Raw genomic sequence first — 14,404 nt, 5'->3', positions numbered from 1 at the left:
TGTGGCTGGCCCACCGCGGGGAAGGGGACCGGGCTGCTTGGACTGGAAGTGCGGGCGGGCGCTGCCCCAGGCACGCACGGGCACCTCGCGCCCTGCCGCGGCGGCGGTTGGTGGCCGAGCGGGGACAAGAGGCCCGTCTGGGCCGAGGAGGGAGGGCAGCAAAGCCCACGTCCCCAGAGCGAGCGCCTTGCAAAGCCCACATCCCCAGAGCGAGCGCCTTGCAAAGCCCACATCCCCAGAGCGAGCRCCTTGCAAAGCCCACGTCCCCCAGAGCGAGCRCCTTGCAAAGCCCACGTCCCCMRRRSSRRSSSCYTKSMAARSCCMMSKYCCCCAGAGCGAGCGCCTTGCAAAGCCCACGTCCCCCAGAGCGAGCGCCTTGCAAAGCCCAYRTCCCCAAAACGAGCACCTTGCGTTCCTCACCCGAGCCCCAGCAGGACCCACACGGGCACCAAGAGGCCCAGCCCGCTTCGTGGCCAGCCCAGCCAGGCCGCTCTGGGCAGGAGAGCCTAGCAGAGGGCCTACGGCCCCAGCAAACGCTGCTATTCAGACCTTAGGTTGAAAGAATTTCTTGCCTGGAGGAGGATTTCTTCATGTTGTCCCTTTCGCAGATCTGAAGGCTGCTGAGTCTCAGGACCCTTGTACCACARGGGAAGAAAGGCCATGTCCTGATCCCGGTGGCACCAGAGCCTGGGAAAAGACTCATCCAGTTCATCAGAAAGAAGAGGAAAGGAAAAAAAAAGAAAAGGAAAAAAAATGTAGCTTTGCTTCTACTATTCTTTTCTTTTTTTTTTAATGAAACACTTTCCAGTGTTTTAAGCAAAACATGACTTCATTTTGAAATTTCCTTGCGAACCATTAAAATGTTTTAAAGTGCGTGAAGCCAAAGTGAGATGTTTTGATTTTTGTCACTGTGAAATGTTTCACTCAACACATTCTTTTTTTTTCTCCATGATTTGCCAATTTTTTTTCAAAGTTTTATGTTTTCTCACCCAAAATATATCTATATTTTTTCTACTTTCTTTTAAAGGGCCCAAAAAAGGAAGAAAATATCCATTATCTACATGACTTCACCGAACACAGAACTTAATCCAAGCAAAACACATGACCCAGAAGACTCCTCTCCAAAGTTCCACACTTCCAGACACTTAGTCATCTATTGACTCGCTCACACACCAAGTCTAGACCCGCGTTGTCCAAGAATCCTGCAGGAACTGCCCCATCCCCAGAGGTCAGAACAGGGTCTCTCCTATTCCACCTTGAGCAGCCCACGGTGCCGCAGGGCCAGCAGAACCCACGGACAGGGTGTCTGGCTGACCCTCGTGGACAAGTCTCTTCCCCCATTCCCACACTGAGACACCTCAGACCAACCAGTTGATACAAGAAGATGGGAGCAGGAAGATGCTATAGGTCTGTAGGTGTAGGAAGATGCTATAGGTGCAGCGGGGCATGGTGCACACAAGGGGTAARATGGAGATGAGCTCTGTGTGGGTCCAGCACGGCAGCATTTCCCATGGAGAAGGAAAAGTCGCCCAGGAGGCTGCGGGTCCTGCCACGTGGGAAGCTTTCCAGCATGGGACCCATGGGGAGCAACTGGGCAGGGCAGGAACGGCCTTTGCCATCTGCTGGATGTAAAATCCTTCCTGTTAGATCTAACTAATCCCAGGGCCTTTGCAACACCCCTCCGGAGAGGCAGTTTCCTCTGCCTCCCAAGTGTCTGGGATTGCAATAGGCATTACCGAAAATGTTCCCCACGGGAGTCAACGCTGGACTCCCTTAAAACCCAAATACTGCCCCCTTCCTTCCCCACGATGCAAGCAAGCACTATGCTCTATTATCTCTACACCCACTAAATCTTTCTGAAATAAAGAATAAACATTTCCACCACACGTAGTAGAAGTGTATACACCAAGCTGCATCGCTTCCTTTCCTCTGCGGTTGTTATAAAGTGGTTTTGTTTCAATGGRGAAGCAGATGGACCCATTCCAAGCCTGTCTTCCCTGCGCCCTGTAAGTACATCTAATGCTATCTTTGGTTTATCACAGATTCCCAAAGAAAATGTTTACAGGAGCCCCTTGTTTAAAACCTTGGCTCCTTAGCATCACTCCTATTATTTATTAAATGTAAATCAAGCTGCTGTTAATGCATCGTGACTGTGGCAAAGGGAAGACACGAAAACGAAGGCCAAACACAGCCCGTTKCTCTGAGCATCCATGAGTAGGATCTTCCCGGGGCTGGTGGCAGCCATCCCTCCACGACAGTTCTGYAGGATATTTTGCTTTGCTATCCAACAGTTGAAGAGCTGGAGATGGATGATGTATAGATTGCATTGTGCAATGTATATAGGTGCCCGGTGCAAGGACCGGGCCACGCTGTGCCGTGGCCATCCCAACCACAGACCCTCCCGCCCCTATAATGAAAACACCCACAGAAATACCCACCTTCCTTCAGCAGGAGGGAGTTCATTTGCCTCCGTGTTCTGCATTTTTCCCTTAACAGATTCCATGGGGAAAAAAAAAAAAAAAAAAAAAAGAAAAGAAAAAAGACAACCCTTCCCATTTCCAGCAGAGCCAGCGCAGCCGTAACAACCCAACAAGCTCCTTATGGATGGTCTCTCTTGGGTTGAAATGCAGCAGAGTTTAAATTCCTAATTGGTTTTCAGGGAGATTCTTAAATATTCCTGGAAATGTTGTGCAGCTTTTTTTGAACGGAATGTTTATTTGTCAATTTAGTTATTAGCCTTCTTTCTTACTCTCTTTTATCACCAGACAAAAGAAAGTGGCGAAGGGAAGGGAAGTAGGCTCAGAATAATTTCCCCTGGCAGAAGACCCCAATCCCCAGAAGCTTAAAGATTTTTCTCATCAATTTTAGCAGAGACATGACTTCACTCATAGTGTCAGCTTAAATCAGCGTTCAAGTTTTTGCAGGGTTTGTGTGTTAGACCTCAGCAAAGTACCTGGATGCTCTTATGGAGCCCTCTTAATCTGTAGATCTCAAAGCCCTTTCAGGAGCTAAATATCATTATTCCTGTCTAATGGAGGGGGAAAGAGGCATGAGAAGTGATTTGCTAGTGCACATTCAGCCCCTCGGTGGGAGAGTCTCACACAGATTCCCAGTCTCATGTCCAGCCCTTTACACTGCCTCGGTGGGGTAAAGGGTGTATTTGTTTAAGCAATGCATTTTTTGGCACCATTCTCACAAATATTATTCCAAACAACCTTAATAGGGATAAAGTACTAGAACCATAAGAGAGAGGATCAGCTTCTTGTGTCTAAACTTGATGGTTGTTGCTTAATTCAGATGCAAAGAGCAAAATTCTTATCATCAGAAGTTTACCAAAAAGGAAAACGGCTCTTCCCAATAGCTGACATAAACATGTAAGTGCTACCAAACATATTTACATGTTTGAAATGGATGGTGTAATTACAATGAGTTATAGTCCATATTCAGTCTTTCCTCAGCTTAAATGCTACCTCCTGATACAGCACAATACATCTTTTAATCGTGATCACATGCTCTTTCTTAAAGACTCCTGCATTTTTTTTCCCTGGGAAAAGGTCTATAATTGAAAAGAAAACACCACTGTTTAAAGTCAATTCTCTGCCCTCTCAGAAATAAAAATGTGATAACCTTTAAAGAATTTCTGATTTCTGCATCTTCTACATTGTAGTAAGCCACTTATAAAATCATTTTGCACATATTGCCAGACCCCAGATTCGAATTTCAGCAGATATACTGGTTTTGAAGACTGAAAATTCTCAACATGGATCTTGAAAACAAGTCAGGTAAAAGCTATCAGAGCAAGTACTGACAAAAAACCAGAGTCCTACAATAAAAGCAGGTCCATTCTAGATCCAGCAACAACAACATCTTTCTCCTTCTTTCAGCTAACATAGGGCTGTTCCTTAGAGGGTAACAAAACAGCCATTAAATCCACTCTTATTTAATGTGTCTCCCATTCTGCAAGGCACTCTTCAAAGGCAAAAGCCACATTAGAGGGACAGGCACATGACTACAGTCCACAGCTTCTCCACGAGATCTCACAAGTCATGGCAAATGAGACCTTCTCTTCACCACCATCAGTGTGGGCCCGCTTTAGCAAAAAGTCTCATTCCAGGTGCTTTACAAGGAAGGTGTGTCCCTACTGTCTTGTACTGATGGGGGAATGGAGGTATGAGAAAAGGAAAGGCCTTGCTTCTGTGAAGCAGCAGCAAGAGAGAAATTGGCACCTAGATGTGATCATGCAGTGACTGCCTTCAATGTAGTGACTCTGAAAGAAGCCTCTGTTGCCCCATGTGAACTATAGGTATCTAGAATGACATTTTTTCATGTCTCGGATGGACACTCATGATTTGGGGCTGTTTTCCCTCGGAGCAGCTCCCTCCAAGTGGTCTTTATGGAGTTCATGCACAGGCAGAAAGCATTTTTTTCTCTCATGAGCTTTCCACAGCTGAGTCTAAGGCTGAGAAAGGCTGCAATAAAGAGGCCTCAACACCAGGGTTTGGATTTTATCTGCACAGAACAGGGCTACCTAGAAAACAACTTCCAATACCCAGGTTAGACCTATCTATCAACAGAAAGAGCAAAGCCCTTCTGCCCACCCCAGTTATCAAGAGTGAAGTTGAGGTGTTCTCCTAGGCACACACCTCACACCAAGGAGACTGTTGCTGCTCTGAGCGACAGCCCTGCCATCCCACGCGTCCCTCAAGCTGGCCATCTCCACCCCAAGCACAGCTGCCAGGGAAAGGAGGTCACAGAAACCAATGCTGGTCTCTACTGTAAGCAAGCCAACAGCTCAAACTTGCTGACTCTCTTTCCGGTAAAATTTACCCCCTTGGCATGTCCGCATACAGATTCCTCCAATCGCTCTAGCTGGGGCTTTGACCCGGTGTTCCTGCAGGGTTTCCTATTGTCAGCTGTCCAGCCTTTCTACACACTACCAGAGTTGGACCATAGCCTTTCATCTCATTTTCATTTGGCTTCTTCCCCAACTTGCCACATTTGAGCACTTCGCTTATTATCAGTCTGGGYCTGCCTGTACTTTACTCAGCTCCATTCAACTAATTGTTTTGAGCGTGGCCTTAGCATTCCCCAAAACAGAGACGCTTCCCACCTCATGCAGACACCACCATGCATTTAATGCCCTCCCCAGMCTCCGGAGCAGTAACAGCACTACCTTCCCAAAGGCACCGGTGTCCTTGAGTGTACAGATCTGCAACAGTGATCGATATAATCACTGATATATGATTGCATCCCATATTGGTTCTTCACAGCCCAGGAAACACATCCCCCAGCAGACACCAAAGGTTGTAGGACAGATAGGCTTCACTCAGGACATCCTGTCTATTGCTCGCAGCACTGTCCTCCCCGGTAATGTCCCTGTATTTTGGACCACCTGGAAAAGCACCAGTTTCAAATAGCCAGCCACATAAAACTGGGACGTTCTCTTCAATTACTATTTAGACCTCCTAATTGCTGGGATTCTTGTTCAGTCAGCCCAAATGACAATATTTACCTGACATTACTTGTGTCTTTCCAAGTAGCATTTTCTTTCCGTGAAACCCTCTTTCCCTGCAACTCCCAAGCTACATGGAGGCGTCAAAGCCAAGAATAAGGAAAACGAAGCCCAGAGCAAAGAGAAAACTATCCAAGGCTGCTTGGTTACCAGGGTACCTTCATACTCCAGCAGCATCTGGTGGCCGTGGCTCCGAGGAGCTGGAAGGGACTGGGGGCACTGGTTACCTTCTCTAGGAACAGGCACCRTCTCTTTGAGAGGAAAGGCCAGGAAGGACGGGCTGTGGCTGTCTCTGAAGCAGAGCAAAGGCCCAGCAGAGCTTCCACCTTTCCAACCTCCGCCTAGCAAGGAGAAACGTCAAGGTGCCCAGGCCATAAGGCTCTGCAGGAGAAGGCCTGGAAATACCTGCTGGCGCTTAGGAATGAAGGAACCATGGCTGTAGCGAGAAGGAAAACRAAAGGAGGGCGCATAAAACTCAAAAGGCTACAGACGGCCTTAATGCGCTGCCTTTCCCCCGGTCTCAGGCTGGAGACGCTCCCCAAAGGATGCAAATCAATAAAACCTCCTTCGAAGCAGCACCAATTTACCCACAGTGAAGATCTGGCTTTGTGATTTTAGAGGCCCCGAGTGGGTGTTTCAGCGAAGCCTGAATTTCAGGGCCCGGGCTGGGCAGACCCCGCTAGGCCTGCATCTCCCTGGCCTCGAATGAAACAGCTGAGACTCCTCCCGCGCTGCAGGCTGCTCGGCCCCTTCCTCCAGCTAATTGTTCTTTCCCCACTTGAATAGTCTATTTCTGGAACAATATGAGAATTAGGACAGAGAGAAAGGCGCTGCCAGAGCCCAAGGAGGAGTAGGGAGGGCAAGTGCCCATCCAGGTCCCTGCTGTCCCCTCAGAAAGGGATTGTCGGACTCCAAGCAGCTGGGCGGGGATGGGACAGAGATGAGAGCAACATCCCGGGAAACAGAGATGTCCCAGAGCAGAGGGGAACGGGAGGTGAGGCAGAGCTGCAGCCTTTTGGTTTTGTAGGGATGGGAGTGCAGTGTTGTGGTGTTTGTTTTTGAACTGTTGCCTTCCCCACCAAGTGCAATCACCATCCCGGAGGTGGGCAGCAAAGGCAGCCAGGGAATCTGTGCTCGCCCAAAGTTGACCTGGGCCTTCATTCACTATGAATTCATAACACAGTGTTAGAGGCGTCCCTTAAAATGAGGATCCAAYGCATCCAGGCCCACAGTCCCTCTGGGAACATGGGTTTCACCCTCAGAAGGTAGGAGACTGCTCCCGTTCTGACACCACAAGTGCAGAGGATCTGTAGCGGGACACAAAAGATTCCATGGCAGACAAAAGCAAATTTCTAAATCATCCTATAAGGTGTTTCTGGTGCCAGGACACCTCCCTGCCTGCTCTAAGGTGCTCCCACTGGCTAGAGAAGCACGAGCTGTGGTATCTGCTGCACACACGTGCACACAAACCACGCGTGCTCGCTCTTCCCGGCCTGTGCGAGGCAGGGCTTGCCAAGCTGCACCCTGTGCAAAGCCCAGGCTCCTCAGGAGTGTCGCTTTAAAAGCCACGGAAGTGCAGAGAGCAGCACCAGCAGCAGTCAATAGCAATTTCCACCGCCGGGTCGATACCATCTGATGGCTGTGTAGCTGTAAAGATTGTTTCACACACATATCAGGAGGTGGGCAGAGGCAGGAAAAAGGGGAATTGGTTTTAATGATTGCAGGATTCAAACGACTCCTGCCTCCTTCTCCCTCTTCTTCTTTCGCAAGAAATACGCACCCAAAGAGTCAGAAATCAAATTTCTAGCCCTGTCACTTCCCATCACACCAGCTCCCCAGGCTGGACTCCTTCCCAGTTTGCCAGGGAAGCTTCCCCTAATCCTTTGAGGAGCGCATTGCCGAGGGACGGAGTCACAGCCTGTGTCCGTACATCTCCACGACTTCAGCTCATTAGCTCCACTCGTTTGGACACATGACTACAGCTGAGTGCAGTGTCCAGCTTCCAGCCCACAGAAGCCACCGAGGAGGGAGATTTACACTGTTTTAGCTGCCCAGGCAAGACTGGGATATGGCTGTGCTGGACGCTGCACTGGTGAAGAACAGAGATAAGCACAAACCAAACACATGGAGAAGAGAAGGTCCCATATTTCACAGAAAACGTGCTGTAGCCTTAAAAAGAATATACAAAAGCACACTGCTTCTCCTGCCTCGGAAAGTGCTTCTCACTGACACYGGGTAACTGATAGACAGCCTTGGTAGTGGGGCGAAGCAGACCAGGTTGATGGCCTGGGATCTCCTACTGAAGGATCCAGGARGACTTGTGCATGTTTAACACAGGCCTGCACACACAGAGCCTTCCCTCCTCCTCGCCCAGCCCCAAGAAATCAACCACTGCACCTGCAGTCTGGTTTTTGTTTTGCCTTTTTATAATATAAATACCTAAGGATCTCAGGGCATGACCACCTGGTTGATTCCTTTGTGGACGGGAAAGGAGCGGGCGCCTGTGCACACATCCGCAATATCCACAGGAGTTAGAAATGTGCTCCTATTAAGGAAGCCTCCCAAGCCCTTTTAGAAGCAGATGTGGTGGGCAACAGTCCTTACAACTTGGAGCCTGGGAATGATGAACACCATGAGGCCTCACTCCTAGGGCTGAAGAGACTTAGGGAGGCAGGCTGCAATTAGCAGAGTTTGCTGAAGTTTTTAATCACCAGAAAACCAGCTGGGGTTCATTCACCAAAGCTAGCCTTGCTTTAGGTCCAACTTCACAAGTAGCTCTTTGTTACAAGTACAAAGACATGGAGAAAGGAATAAAGGGGAAACTATTTCAATATTTTAAAACAATGGATTTTGTCATTTCATTAGAAACTTGGGGTTTACAATTTGCCCGCTGAAGAGGCTCATAGGCTTGTGCAGCGACCACAGCAGGTCTCTGTCCTGCCACACCGCCAGGAGATGGATCGAGAAGGACCAAAGCGGCGCAAGGCAGCGAGAGCCCGAGCCGGGGGGTCCCCCCGCGCCTCAGCTCGGCCCAGGGAGCTCAGCCCAGCACTGCAGCCCCCGACCCGCAAAGGAAACCGTCCAGCACGATGGAAAACTCCCCGGTGCYCGTCCCACGGGCGATGCTGGCGGTGGGACGACCTGCACCCCTCGGGCTCTCTCTGAGGCAGAAACGGCGCCCGGAGCATCTGCTTCGGTAAACTGGAAAAGGTGCCCAYAGTGGCGTGACTCCAGGCTGTTAAATAAAGGCCCACACGTCGGGGTGATGTTGGGGGAACTTCACGCACTCAAGACAGCGAAAGGCTTTGAAAAATACACTTCTAACAGCACAGCCTTTATTCTGCTTGTGCCTCCGCCTTGCAAGAGACATGGCACTGTCTGCTCAGCAGTCAAAGAAAATCCTCCCCGTGACTCAGTCCCAGATACCACCAGAGCGAAGAGCTGAGAGTGGCACGTTTGTGAGGCTCCCAGGTAAACGGCACGATAAGCAACAAAAGCCCAAATAAATAGTGAGGGTTGACAACACTGAATGAGGGAACCTTGAATGAGAAATAAAAAACATTTTTGAACAGTGAGGGTAGTTAATCTCCAGGTCCAGTTAACAAGGGAAAATGGCAAATTCATCTTCACTCGGAGGTCAGGCACGGAGCTCAGACACCTTTCAAAAAGTGACATTCCAGTTCGGGGCCAAGCCAGACGGTTCAAGGGCATCTCTTGGAGGAGAACAGCACCCTCCATCCCTGCCACCAAGGAGGTCCCACCTGGGGCCACGCAGGACAGGCGCTGCGGGGCGAGCTGGAGCCAGGGCAGAGCCCCCGTGCTGCACCAGGACCCACTGGCCAGGCGCTGGCCGAGCACAGAATCCCTGCTCTGGCCGTGGCCCGTCTCCCAAGGTGCCACCAGAGCCAGCGCCCAGGTCCAGCCACCTCACGCCTTGGCCCCAGGGCTCCTGGAGGAGATGGGCAGCCCATTGCAGCCCAGGACTGCACCCAAGCACTGGCACCCAGAGCAGCCGAAGCAGTAGAACAAGGTCTTCTTTCTCCTTTTCAGCCTCTGCTCCTTCCTTCCTTCCTCCGAGCTGCCGTGCAAAACCAATTCAAAGTGCTTTCCCTGGCTCCTGCTCACYCTTTTCAGGCAGTTGTGCTGATGGCCACGATGCTGACTTGAGCTGACCTCTCCTAACACTCCCGTGCCACCAGCTCCCTCACCCCTCCTTGAAAACTGAGAAAWTATCTAAGACAAAAAAGAAACCAAAAAATGAAAAAAAATCAACAAAAGCCTTTGCATGCTAYATACACTCCAGCTCCTCCATCTCACAGTCCTCACGTGCAGAAGGAAAGGAAAGAGGGCAGTTTCCAGCTTCAACCATGGACAAGCGGAGCGAAATGCCAGCAAGCACGTCACAGCGTGGTGCTCGGCGCGGCCGTGACTCACCCGCTCCCGACAGGCAGCACCGCGTCCGCTCCCTTCCCTCTGCCCCAGTCTATATGGCCAATTTAAAGAGGTTTCAGAAGAAAGCAGGTGTCTGCAGCTCGTGCTGCTTCCCTGACCCTTGTAAATCCTGTCTCTTGAGTGAACGGCTTGTTTGGAGAGAGCCCTCCGTTTGTTTGTCTGTGCTCTAGTGATAATAGCKCTAATTTATCTCTGAGCTGGGCAGGCATGGCTAATGTGTTTGAGTATTTAGACGCATTACAGAGGTTTCATTTGGTCAATTGTTTCTTGAAATCCTTTCCCACACGCAGCCTGGCGAGGCGAGGGCGGAAGCGCGGGGCGGCTGGAAAATCCCCGAGCCCCTGTGATATGGGGAGCTGCCGGCCCCACCGGGAAGGGCTCACGGGTCGGAGAGGAAAAGCTCCCACCGAGGAGGCAGGTCCTGCAGGGTGTAATGGCCACCTGCACCCCAGGGATCTGCCCCATTGCTCTCCAGCAAGCCATGTCAATCCACGGTGGAAAAACGAGGTGGGTCTCTGCTCTCTCATCATCTGTACTGGTTTATACTGGGCACTTGGCTTTGGTGGAYGCTGTCCGAGTTCCTAGGCTGGGCAGAGACATAAAACTTATGAGAAAAAAGCTCACATGAGAATGAGGACAAAGGCCATCAAAGAGCAACGAATATTGGTCCTCCAGAGCACCGAGTGCTATCACTTCTCCCACCGCTTTTCAGGACAGCTTCACCCTGCTGACCATGAGCCGATGCAACAGCAGCTCCCACTACTTTTCAGAAATTCAAGACCCAAACACCACCCTGGCAGAGGCCGAATGTAAGGACTTACCCTGGCCCGTGGCCAGGACACCAAGGTTAACACCCTCGCTCTCACAAGAGYGCCAGGGGAACATTAGAGGGACGCTGCCAAGTCACTCTAAATGCCTCCAGCTCAGGTACTGCAAACAGCGAGCGCTAGCCGGGGCCCGTTGGGAGGAAAAAAGTTGTCATGGGTGGGTTTTTTTTTTTTTTTTTAAAGCAAAATAAAAGCAGGGGGTTGCTTTTGGCACCTTTGCTTTTTTAACTTAAACTGGTGCCGTGCTGCACCAGGGCCCAAGCACAACAGCAGGAGCATACCAGAGYCCTGCAGGAAAGCGAGGCTCGCTGCTGCCTGCTCCAGCTTCCCTGGAAAATTTCTGGCCTCTTTGGGGCACCAGCCACACCACGAAGGGCAGGGTCACTCACTCTGCATTTGGCTTTGAAGCAGCTCAACAGGATCAAACCGAAGAAGCGGGACCAGCGGTGAATGCGCAGCGAGGCCAAGAGCATTCACTCGGGCCTGCAAGGCTCCATCACAGCTCTCAAGATGTGTATTTCATTTCCAGATCATCCTCCAGAATTTCATACCATGGACTTTTCTTCCTCCTTTTTATCTCATTTAAACCCCCCCTTTTTTTTTTCTTTTTTTTTTTTTTTTTTTTTTTTTGCTAGTTGCACAGCTGAAGGGACCGGAGGGACCAAAGCTCATTTCTCAGCTTTGCCAGGCAGATCCTGGGAGACCTGGAGAACATCAGAACCTCACTGGGGCTCTGGCCCCGCGTTCCTCATCCGCACCACGGCCTTGGCAGCGTCCGAGCCGTCACCTCCCGGCGCAGCTCCGCTCCACAGAGGCCTGCAGCCCAGCAGGAGTTCCTCGTGACTTGGACTTTTTCCCTTTTCTTTTTTTTTCCCACACAGGTTAAAACAGATTGAAATAGCCCTTGGTAAAAATAAAGTGCGCTCAGTTTAGCCTTCCTTCCCTCCTTCCCCCGCCTCCCATTTCCTGGAGTACTTGTAACAGGCAGCTGGTTGGGAGGTTTTTCCCCAGGGGCTTTGTCTGTTATTTATAAAGCTTTCATGAAAACTGAAGGAAAAAAAAACAAAAAAGAAAACCATTCAACTTCCAGGTGACCCCTCTTCTCCCTGTGCAGCAGTCCTGAGCAGCAAGGCATCAGGATGGCCTCAGGTTCAGGAACCACCTCCAAAGACCATTGGACTCAGTGGGCAGGTGCCCTTTGCCTTCCCAGGACTTTCCCTCCAGCTTCTCCCAGTGCTCCCAAGGGATGTAGCACTGAGGGATGCTTTGTTTAAGCTTACTACTATAGAAGAAAAAGGACACAAAAGTCCACCTTTCAGCAGCACCATCTTATCAGGAGGCCATGATGATGCCTGGAGGACTTTCCAAAGGCCGTTACCAGAAGACTTTGGTGGACTCGGGCTTCTGTCCTGTCCTGCTATTAGGGCAAAACAGAGAAAAAATAACATCCCATAAACCTGCCTCCTGAACGCTGCGCTGCCTGGAGGAGAGCAGGGCTGCTCCCGCAGCACATAAAGCCAACGCAGCATTTAGTGCCTGCTGATTATAACCAAAACCCTGGTTAATACAAACACAAGTGAAAAGAAACTCTGGGGTTAAACCATAAACTAGCAGCGGGGAAAAAGTGCTAGGGCAGAGTGCCAACTGCCTTCCCCTTTACAGGTCTCCTTTCCAGCAGGAGAGTGAGGACAAACACAGAAAAACAGCAGCCGCTTGCGGCAGCGCTTCCCTCCGCGCGTTCCTGTCCGCAGGGCCGGGGCCTCCATTCCCGCCGGGAGCGGCTCCGGGGCCGGATCCAGCCGAGCGGGGCTCTCCTGCGGGAACACTGCGGATGGGAGCGCCCGTCGCCTGCATGGGCCTATACGTGTGTGTGCCTATCCTGGCGTGCATACGTCACATATACATTGAGATCAATAATATTTGGAAAGCCAGCATTTCGTTTTAAGAGCCGTTCTGTGACAACAAGTTAATTATCTATCATATCATCTCTGAAACCCAAACATTTTGAAAGCTAGGAAATAACTAATTAAGAACACCATAAATCTTACTCTGTCTCACAAGCCCATTTTCGTAAGAAATAGGAAGAAATACATATTTCATCACAATGCAACATCCTTAACTCTGACCTATAAGATATTAATGACTAGTTCATGCAGTTTCATTATCTAAACACTTTCTTGCAAAGGTAGCACAGGGTAATGGGTCAGTAACACACTCCAGGTCGCCTCACTTACAATAAATATGCAGGTGGAGATAGTTAGGAGGAAAAAAAAAAATCCAACGTTGGGATGCTCTTGTCCAGCACAAGCAACGTCACTTCCTCAAAGACATTTTTCTTTGAATTAGCACGAAACTTGAAGAGGAAGGTAACGAGCAACTCCCAGTGGAAGCTTCCCACCCTCTTCTTCCTCCAGGGCTGCCATCCTTGGAGCAGAGGCACACACATCCTTGGAGCAGAGGCACCACATCCTTGGTGCAGACAGCAAGTGCTGCCACCCCGGGGACTGTGAGGAGAGCCCAAGGGGGCATGAGGCTCCCATGGCACCCAGTCCTTCACCCGCTCTTGGGTACCCACCTCTGACACCACGAGCCACGTCTGGGCAAACAGCCTGATGCGGCCGGGAAAGAACGTCAGGTCCACGCTGGATAGAGAAACCTGAATCAGTGGGAAGGTGCACAAAACTAGACCAGAACTACGACATTATTAACACGCTCAGCATCACTGAGGAGCATAAAGACAACAGGGGAGAGGGGTTTTTTTTTTTTTTTTCTGCAGAGAGTGCAAAGAGCAGGTGAGATGATCCAAGGAATGATTGAAGCCTGGAACCATGCAAGCAAAAAGGACTTTTCACCCTAAGCATCAAGACTGTAGAGGTAAAATAGACAGGATGAGGGAGATATCAGCAAAGGAAGATACACCCGGAAATAAGGAATGCAGGGAGAAAATGAAACTTGGCAAGACCCCGGCAGAGGATGCAGAAGCGCAGCAGGAAACAGCTTCACCAGAAAAGAGCAAGGGACAAAGCACCGCTACCCACACTGATGGCAGAGGTTTGGACACAACATCACAAAAAACCCAAATCAATGTTTTGCCTGTGGTTGTAATCCCTGGCAAGTGCAAAGGCAAGGAATGAGCCCGTGGAAATGGCAGTGACCCTTGCCTGATTCTGGGTGCTCCAGAGGGGAGGAAGGCAGCTACTCCTCATCAGCAAGCAGTCAGGCAAACAGTTCTGGGCAGTCCTACTCCTTGATTACGGGGGAAGAAAAACAGCACTTCTYGTCAGCTCTGCCAGCCTGGCAGGCTGATCAAGAGCTTGGAAAGCTTCAGAACAAAATTCAAACATCTGATAATTGAGGATTCAGAAGTTATTACATGGAAGATGAACTGAAATGCAAAATGGCCCTAGCAAACTTAGATTTCAGTGGATAAATTCCCAGACCAGCTTCCTAGATGAATCACAAGAGGTTCAGMTGGAGAAGGCTTTCCTAAACAGTGCTCCCAAGGGAAACAGCCCATTGTGGTGGTTAGAACAAGGCTRGCACCGTGAATTGAGAGAGGGAGGCAGAGCAGGGTGTAAGAGASGAACGGAGAGATGCCCTGCAAGGGAGCTCT

Source organism: Nothoprocta perdicaria, unplaced genomic scaffold, assembly GCF_003342845.1.
Source record: "Nothoprocta perdicaria isolate Ctin4 unplaced genomic scaffold, notPer1 scaffold_392, whole genome shotgun sequence".
NCBI classification, from domain to species: domain Eukaryota; kingdom Metazoa; phylum Chordata; class Aves; order Tinamiformes; family Tinamidae; genus Nothoprocta; species Nothoprocta perdicaria.
The sequence above is the reverse complement of the archived record's forward strand: the minus strand, read 5'-3'. Positions refer to the sequence as shown.